The sequence below is a fragment of the Macrobrachium nipponense genome, chromosome 14 (genome assembly GCF_015104395.2).
Source record: "Macrobrachium nipponense isolate FS-2020 chromosome 14, ASM1510439v2, whole genome shotgun sequence".
NCBI classification, from domain to species: Eukaryota; Metazoa; Arthropoda; class Malacostraca; order Decapoda; family Palaemonidae; genus Macrobrachium; species Macrobrachium nipponense.
Window position 1 is genome coordinate 77,827,313 of NC_087207.1, and position 7,305 is coordinate 77,834,617.

At 34.7% G+C, this 7,305-nt stretch overlaps 1 protein-coding gene across 1 annotated transcript in view; it reads left to right on the forward strand.

Moving 5' to 3' along the window:
- Positions 1-202: 202 nt before the first annotated feature.
- Positions 203-7,305, forward strand: part of LOC135226609 (hornerin-like) — a 519,588-nt gene continuing 512,485 nt past the window's right edge. The window contains exons 1-2 of the mRNA XM_064266316.1: positions 203-332; positions 1,546-1,726. The gene's annotated coding sequence lies outside the window, so the exon portion shown is untranslated. The remainder of the gene's footprint in view (positions 333-1,545; positions 1,727-7,305) is intronic.

Genomic DNA, 7,305 nt, shown 5'->3' on the forward strand with positions numbered 1-7,305 from the left:
TCTGCGAAATTCCCAACGCCCAACCGAACTGTCCCTTTTGATTGTTGACCAGCGCCATGTAACGAGTAACGGTCGAGGTCAGTTTTTTGGCGGGAACGACGGCGATTGGTGGGCGGAGGATCCAATGGGCGGCGGCAGTGCTGCTGCTGCTGCTGCTTCTGGATCTCTGTGCGGGAAAGTTTGTGTTGGTGACGACGACGGGCGTACCAGTATCACAGTTGGCAGAGTGTGTGACGGATCGCCCGACCGCGTTCTTCCGTCGAATCGTTCTGTTATTCGTTTGCGATCGCGCCCTTTTGAAAGGAGTTGATTTTATTATTATTTATAATCTTGTGAGTCGTGTTCTGTTCGTTTTCGAAAGTGATGAAAGGCGAAGCTCTGTTGTGGTGTTCCGTTCGGCATTTGTTGCTATAATCATCTCGTTGAAAAATGAACATTGCTCTTGAATCGTAACGCTCGTTTGCTAATTTATCTACTAATGTCAGTTCTATTGCATTTGTTCGAATGTACAAGATAGTTTTCATTTATCGTTTTGCCTAATTCATTATAAAAGTGACTTGGTTCATTTTGAGCGCTGCATAACAGATATTGCATAAGAACTCTAGTCTCATATTCGTTTTTAATGTGTGCAGTTTCCTAACTGCTCGGTGATTTCGATTTAAATTTAAATATTTAACTGCAACCGTTCGTTTCTATCAGTACTGTTGGAAAGAGCAAAGCAAAGAAAGTTACTCAAAAGTATTTGACGGGCAACTATAAGGAACCGTAGCAGTATATATATACCTATATCTAGGTCAAAGCCTGTAATCATTAGGCCTATGTCGAATGAACATAGGCGAAGTTTGCATTTATTGAGTGTTCGTGTGCTTGTCTGGAAAATATATATATGTAGTTGTGTTTATTCAGCAGGAGTTGGTCTATTCAACAAGTGATGTACAAGCCCCGTTATTGAGTGAATTATTGACCACCTCTTCCTCGAGTCGAGGAATAAGCCAAGGACTACCTCCTCCTCCCCCTCCTCCTCCCCCACGTACGCCACACTCCTCCAAACCTACCTCACACTTGAGTTACCTCCTCAGAAAAACCTCTCTTTCTGAAGAGAGAATATGTATTATAAGCTTTCTGTCGACGGGTTCTAAGGAGAGAGGGAGAGAGAGAGAGAGGCTGAGAAAAAAGCTATTCATTCAATCCATAAAGTATTGTAGGCAGAAAACTTTTTTTTTACTATAAAACATTCCAGGAAATTGATATACCCAGATAAGATCCTCTAGTCTATATAGTCTTTGGCATAAAGCATCCTCATTGGTATTTCTGATTAAATAAAGCTAAATTGGATATTCAGTTAATCTAAAGTCTTGCATTTAATATAATACCATAAATTAAGCTTTCTAATCGATATATGTTGTATTAGAAGGCGTTTTAGTTGCTGTATCTTGATAAGTAAAGCGCTGCAGAAAAACCATGTTTTGAAAGTAAGGCTCTGCAATAGGCCCTGACATAGTATATATATCTATATAAAACCTTGTAATCGATGATATTTTGAAGGAAAAAGGCCCTCTCACCAGTTCTGAGGAAGCAAGATACAGTGTTATTAACGACAGTTTGTGGAATATAAGATATCACAACATAGTCCTATTCTGAAGACTAAGACATTCCAATCGGTATATTCGGAGGAATTAAAGTTCGCTGGACAACAAAGTCTGAAGAATTCGATGGATTGTTGAAGGTAAGTTCCAGGATTCGTTAGTTGTTTGTGATCAGGATTTGTATTTTACCCAGTGCAAGCTAATATTGTCTTTTCGCTTTTTAGGAATAGGCCCACAATATATTCGTTTATGTTCGTTCAAATTTCGGTGCGGTATTTTTTGTTGTTTAGACTACATGCTCTCATAAAAGAGCGTATTTTTATTAAAACGAATGTATATATTTATATATATTATATTATATATATATTTAATATAAATATATTGTATAAATATTATAATAAAAATATATATATATATTTATATATATATATTTTAAACAATTATAATATATATATATATATATAATTATTTAAATTATATATGTATATATCTATATATATATATATATATATACATATAGTATATATATATTTTTACTATATATTATATATATATATATAGTATATTATATATATATATATGTGTGTGTGTATGTGTATGTGTATGTATATATATATATATATATATATATATATATATATATATATATATATATATATAATATATATATATATATATATATATATATATGCGCGTGCGCATTTATAGGAAAGATAAGGTTTAAGGGGACAATATAGGGGAGTGACAGGCCTGCAGCCTACACCTACTATGCCATATAGGAAGGGTTTACTACGCGTATCACAGGTAGGCTAATTTCGACGGAACGACTCAATATATGGGAGTAATGCGTAAGTAGTAGTAACCAGGGCCCAAATCGTGACTAATCACAATACGAAAGTATATACTTTCCAAAGGCGAAAATCGAGATGAGACTTAACTGAGAATATAAATTAACTAAGGAAAAAATTGGGTCAAGATCGTGTGGTTATAATCATCCATTAATTATTAGGGGGAAATCAATACTGAAACTCGTGGAGTTACGCTAGTGTGGGAGGCTTAATAGTCGTACTACCTGTAAAGAGCATTAGTGGATTATAAATATATATAGGTATATATATATATATATTATATATATATATATATATATATATATAATATATATGTTATATATGTATGTATATAAATACACATATATATGTATATGTGTTATATATATATATATATCTATATATTATATATATATATATATATATATATATATATATATGTGTGTGTGTGTGTGTGTGTGTGTGTGTGTGTGTGTGTGTGTGTGTGTAACACATGAAGTATTGATAAACAATATCTCAGAAGAAGAAACATTTTCATTTTTCATCAGAATTCTGGCGATAGCCAAAGGGAAGTAATATTTTTTTTCTTAATTACTGACACTCGTGTGTCTCATTAAGTTCAGCCTCATCAGTGATATTGCTGTTACGGAGTTCCCATTGCGAGATTAACATCAAGTATTTGTTGGTGTCTTCTTTCTTTCACTTGCTTTCTCTCTTCCTGTTGTCAAACGAAACTGCGTAGAATATGCGAATGAGAGTTTAACGCAAAATTGTACCCATGGAAATATGCTCAATGGTGCAGGATATGATCCTGGCATAGAAAATGGTGAAGTATCCGTTACAGAATTTAGTATAAAACGTAATGGGTCAGTTGTGGCAAGAGTTGAAGGGTTGTCATTATTGTTCTTTTGTATTGGGACTGGTACTGCTGCGCTTTATTTGTATTATTATTGTTATTATGTCAGTCACGTGTGTGTATATGTGTGTGTGTATATTTTGATAGATTAATATCAAATAATAGTGTACCAAAATCTAAATTATAGGTAGGGTCAAAGCAGCTTTCGCTCCCCAGTGAAGTATCAAATTGCATATCATTGTATTAATAACGGAAATTGTTACCCAGATACTGATTTTAGGGGTACTGTCCCTTTCGACTAGAAAACAGCAAAAATCCATTACAATATGATATGTATTTTAGTAATGACTACAAATGAACGTGGTCACAAAATATCTACTGCAAGAATTTCACTTAAGCCTACTTGAAAATTTTACTAAGGTTAACTGAACAATTTCATTTTGTTGGAGAACATTCGAACGTAGATGCTTATTTCCAGGTGATATCCAGGTTATTTTAATCGTCCATTTTAAAGTTTTATGCGAGACGATTATCTGGATAGTCGATGATGACTATACTCTGTTTTTTTCCATCTGTCCACCCGCCTGTGGTGTTTGCGTAAGTAGTAGTAACGGTAACACTGCGTCCCGGGCTTTAGATGGTTACATTCATCTTACATTCAACAATAATAACAATATCCTATTTCGAATATTAACGGTGTAATTCGTATACAGTAAATTATTAAAACACTTTTCAGTTGCAAATGTACGCCCAGATATCCTTTTATTTACCTAAAACTTACACATATCTTAACTATCTAAAGCCCGGGACGCAGTGTTACCATACGCAAACACCACAGGCGGATGGACGGATGAAAAAAAAAAACAGAGTATAGGTCGAACATGATGAGAGCTGGAGGGTGGTTTGACGATATTTTGACCTAGAATGGTATTATTAGACTTACCACCGTGAATTCTGCATTGCTCACATTGGTTCCGTAGGTTATTGTGGTGGGTGACTTTGGAATCCCTCTCCCCCAGTGAAGATAAGCAAACACGTCAGAGGAAAGTTCAAAAGGCTAAAAATTAGATTTGTTCAGGAGCCTTATGCTTTGCGTCACAAATTATTTTTCCTCACTTTGGAGTTCTCAAGAATATTTGTACCTATATATATATATATATATATATATATATATATATATATATATATATATATATATATATATATATATATATATATATATATATATATATATATGTGTGTGTGTGTGTGTGTGTGTACAAGTTACCGTGCGTCACTAGAGCACGTTTTCTGGCATCTTTTGGCAGAGTATCGCGCAAAATAGTCAGTACTGATAACGCTCTTAAAATTGTACTACATGTCTGTTGAGATGCTGCCACACGGTACAAACTTGCTGCTGAAATTCAGTTTTACCACCAATTATTCTAATGCAGTTTCATGTATTGAACCTCAGTCTGTCGATTTTGAGGCCTGCTTGTTGTTAAGTTTCTTCATTATTTTCCATTTTATTTTCCTTCTGTGGGGGTTGGGGGTGGGTGGGTGGGTGGGTGTGTTTGCAGTGGAATTTAATCTTTTGTGTTGTTAATGACCTCTCTGTCATTTTCTGCGTCTCAGGTTTCAAGGAGTATAATGGCAGAGCGGCAATTTCATCACGTTTTCCTAAACATAACGCAGAATATTTTTTTGCCTAACTCATCTTCGCCGCAAGAAAACTCGTGGCGAAATTGGACGCACAGCCCCCGTAAAGGGTCATCACGGTTTTTCATTCCCTCACGTCCAACCTGTTGCCGCCGAGAGAGGACTTGGGAATCTAGCCTTTGTAGCTCGGTTGTATGATGGTGTGTATAACCCATGCTCTTCATAAATTGTTCTGACCATGACCCTTGTTTTTCATAAATTTTTCTGACCTCTGATGGTGCGACACCAGTTTGTTATAAGATAACTATTCAATATAGAAATTAGTTTGCTAGAGGTAGATTTTTTTCATAAATTTTTGCTGACGTCTGATAGAGTGTCACAAGTTTATTATTGAATTAATTAACTATTCTTGATGACTTCTCTTCAATATAGGAATCTCTTTGCTAGAAGCAGATGAGTCGGTCTAATCCTTAACTTTTGAAGTGTAGAATCAGCTTTTAGTATATAATATTATGATTTTACTTTCTCTACTCTCAAGCCTACGTCCATTCCATTCCTTAATGCAGGAGATATGAAGTTAGTGTTTCTCCAACAATTTTCAGTTTTCTCCAACACTTCAGTTTTTCTCCAGCAATTTTAAGTTTTTCCAGCAATTTTAAGTTTTTTTTCCAACACACTTTACAGTTTTTTTCCAACACTTTTCAGTTTTTCTCCAACACTTTTCAGTTTTTCTCCAACACTTTTCAGTTTTACTCCAACACTTTTCAGTTTTCCTCCAACACTTTTCAGTTTTTCTCCTATGCTTCCCATCAATATTTATTTTGCATAGGTGGAAAGCCAGTTGACTTCCTCTCAGCGAATCCGATGAGAGTAAACTACAGTAAACTTTAGTAGTTTAACAAAAACACTTTGCTCTTATAATTTTTGGAAAGAAGTACTACTACAGCAGCAACATAAGATATATCATTTGTGACCGCATTCATAGTTGTATTCACTCGAAGCTTCATTGTTCTTCGTAATTCGTTTCCTGTACTGGTCTCCTTTTTACATTTGTTGATGTTGCGCTGAATTGCTTAAACATGAACATAACGTTACATTACCTTTACATTACTCGTTGCACATACTTTAAAGCTGACACGTCATGTGATTTTTTTCAAGATGATATGGTCTAAGTTTTGCTTACGCTTTCCTTTACGCGAATATTACAATTAACCTTTACATAATCTTTCTTTTATGCCGGCCTAACTGTAACCCTTTTTTTTAAATACTTTTGAGGTGACACGACCTTAGTTCTTGCTTATATACTTTTTCAAGGTAACATGATCTAGACCTTTTATAATATTTCGACTACACATTGGTATCACAGGCACCCTCTGCTCGCGTATGGTATTAGGACAGAACGCTTTCTTTTTCATGTTATAGCTTATATGTGTAATGATGCAAAATTGTCAAAAATGGACCTGTGGCCAAAACTGTTAATGAAGAACTTCAAGATGCGACTCGCTGATTTCGTATTTTCAAGAGGCCACTTATGCTCAGTAATAATTTTTTTAGTAATAATATTTTTAGTGATAAATATAATGATTAAAGTGGTTTTTCATTTCACGACAAATATATCATTAAGTATATCGTGATTCCTTTAACCGACTTAATCACACCACATGCATGGAATAGTCCTACTTAAAAATTTTGGCAAACTAAAGCAAGTATGTACCGTGAGATAGTTTTTTCTGAGTTTTTTTATCTAGATAAAGAGAATAGCGCAAATAGCTTATTTTCCTACACTTCGATCAAGTACTAATCAAAGATTCGATGAAAGAGAATATGTCTTAATTTCTAGCAAACTAGATGTCTGCTAGAAATGATTTATGTTTTTCATCACAATTTCAAAGGCTCTGGAATGACATTTTAAGGCGAGTTGCCTTCAGAAGGAAAAGCGATTTTGTCACTGAATTCACAAGGTTGAGACAGCTCTTGAGCTGAAGTCTCAAGCTCAACTGGATAGATGAGCTCCAACTCGCTATACTAACTCACTTGGAGAGAGCTGAACTCGTGAGCTTTATAAACTCACGAGATCTCACCAGGGTAAATAAGTTGCAAATTGAATTTGCTGGTTTGCTCTTTGTTAGTGGAAGGGTTTCCAGGACTCCTTTGAAGATTTAAGTGGATTAATGCGCATGTTTTAGGAGACAGGGAAGTTGGAGACAGGTATTTTATCTCATTTTCCTAGATGTTGTTGGAGTTGAAATTCAACCTTCCAAAAGTAGGAAGTCCAGCAAAGGTAATTTGTAAAGTGGTTCGTGTCTTCATTATACTGATATGAGATATAAAGAAAGAAATTGGACACAAAAGTAGAAAAACAGTCAATGATTATGAATCTAAAAGAATTTTTGTTATC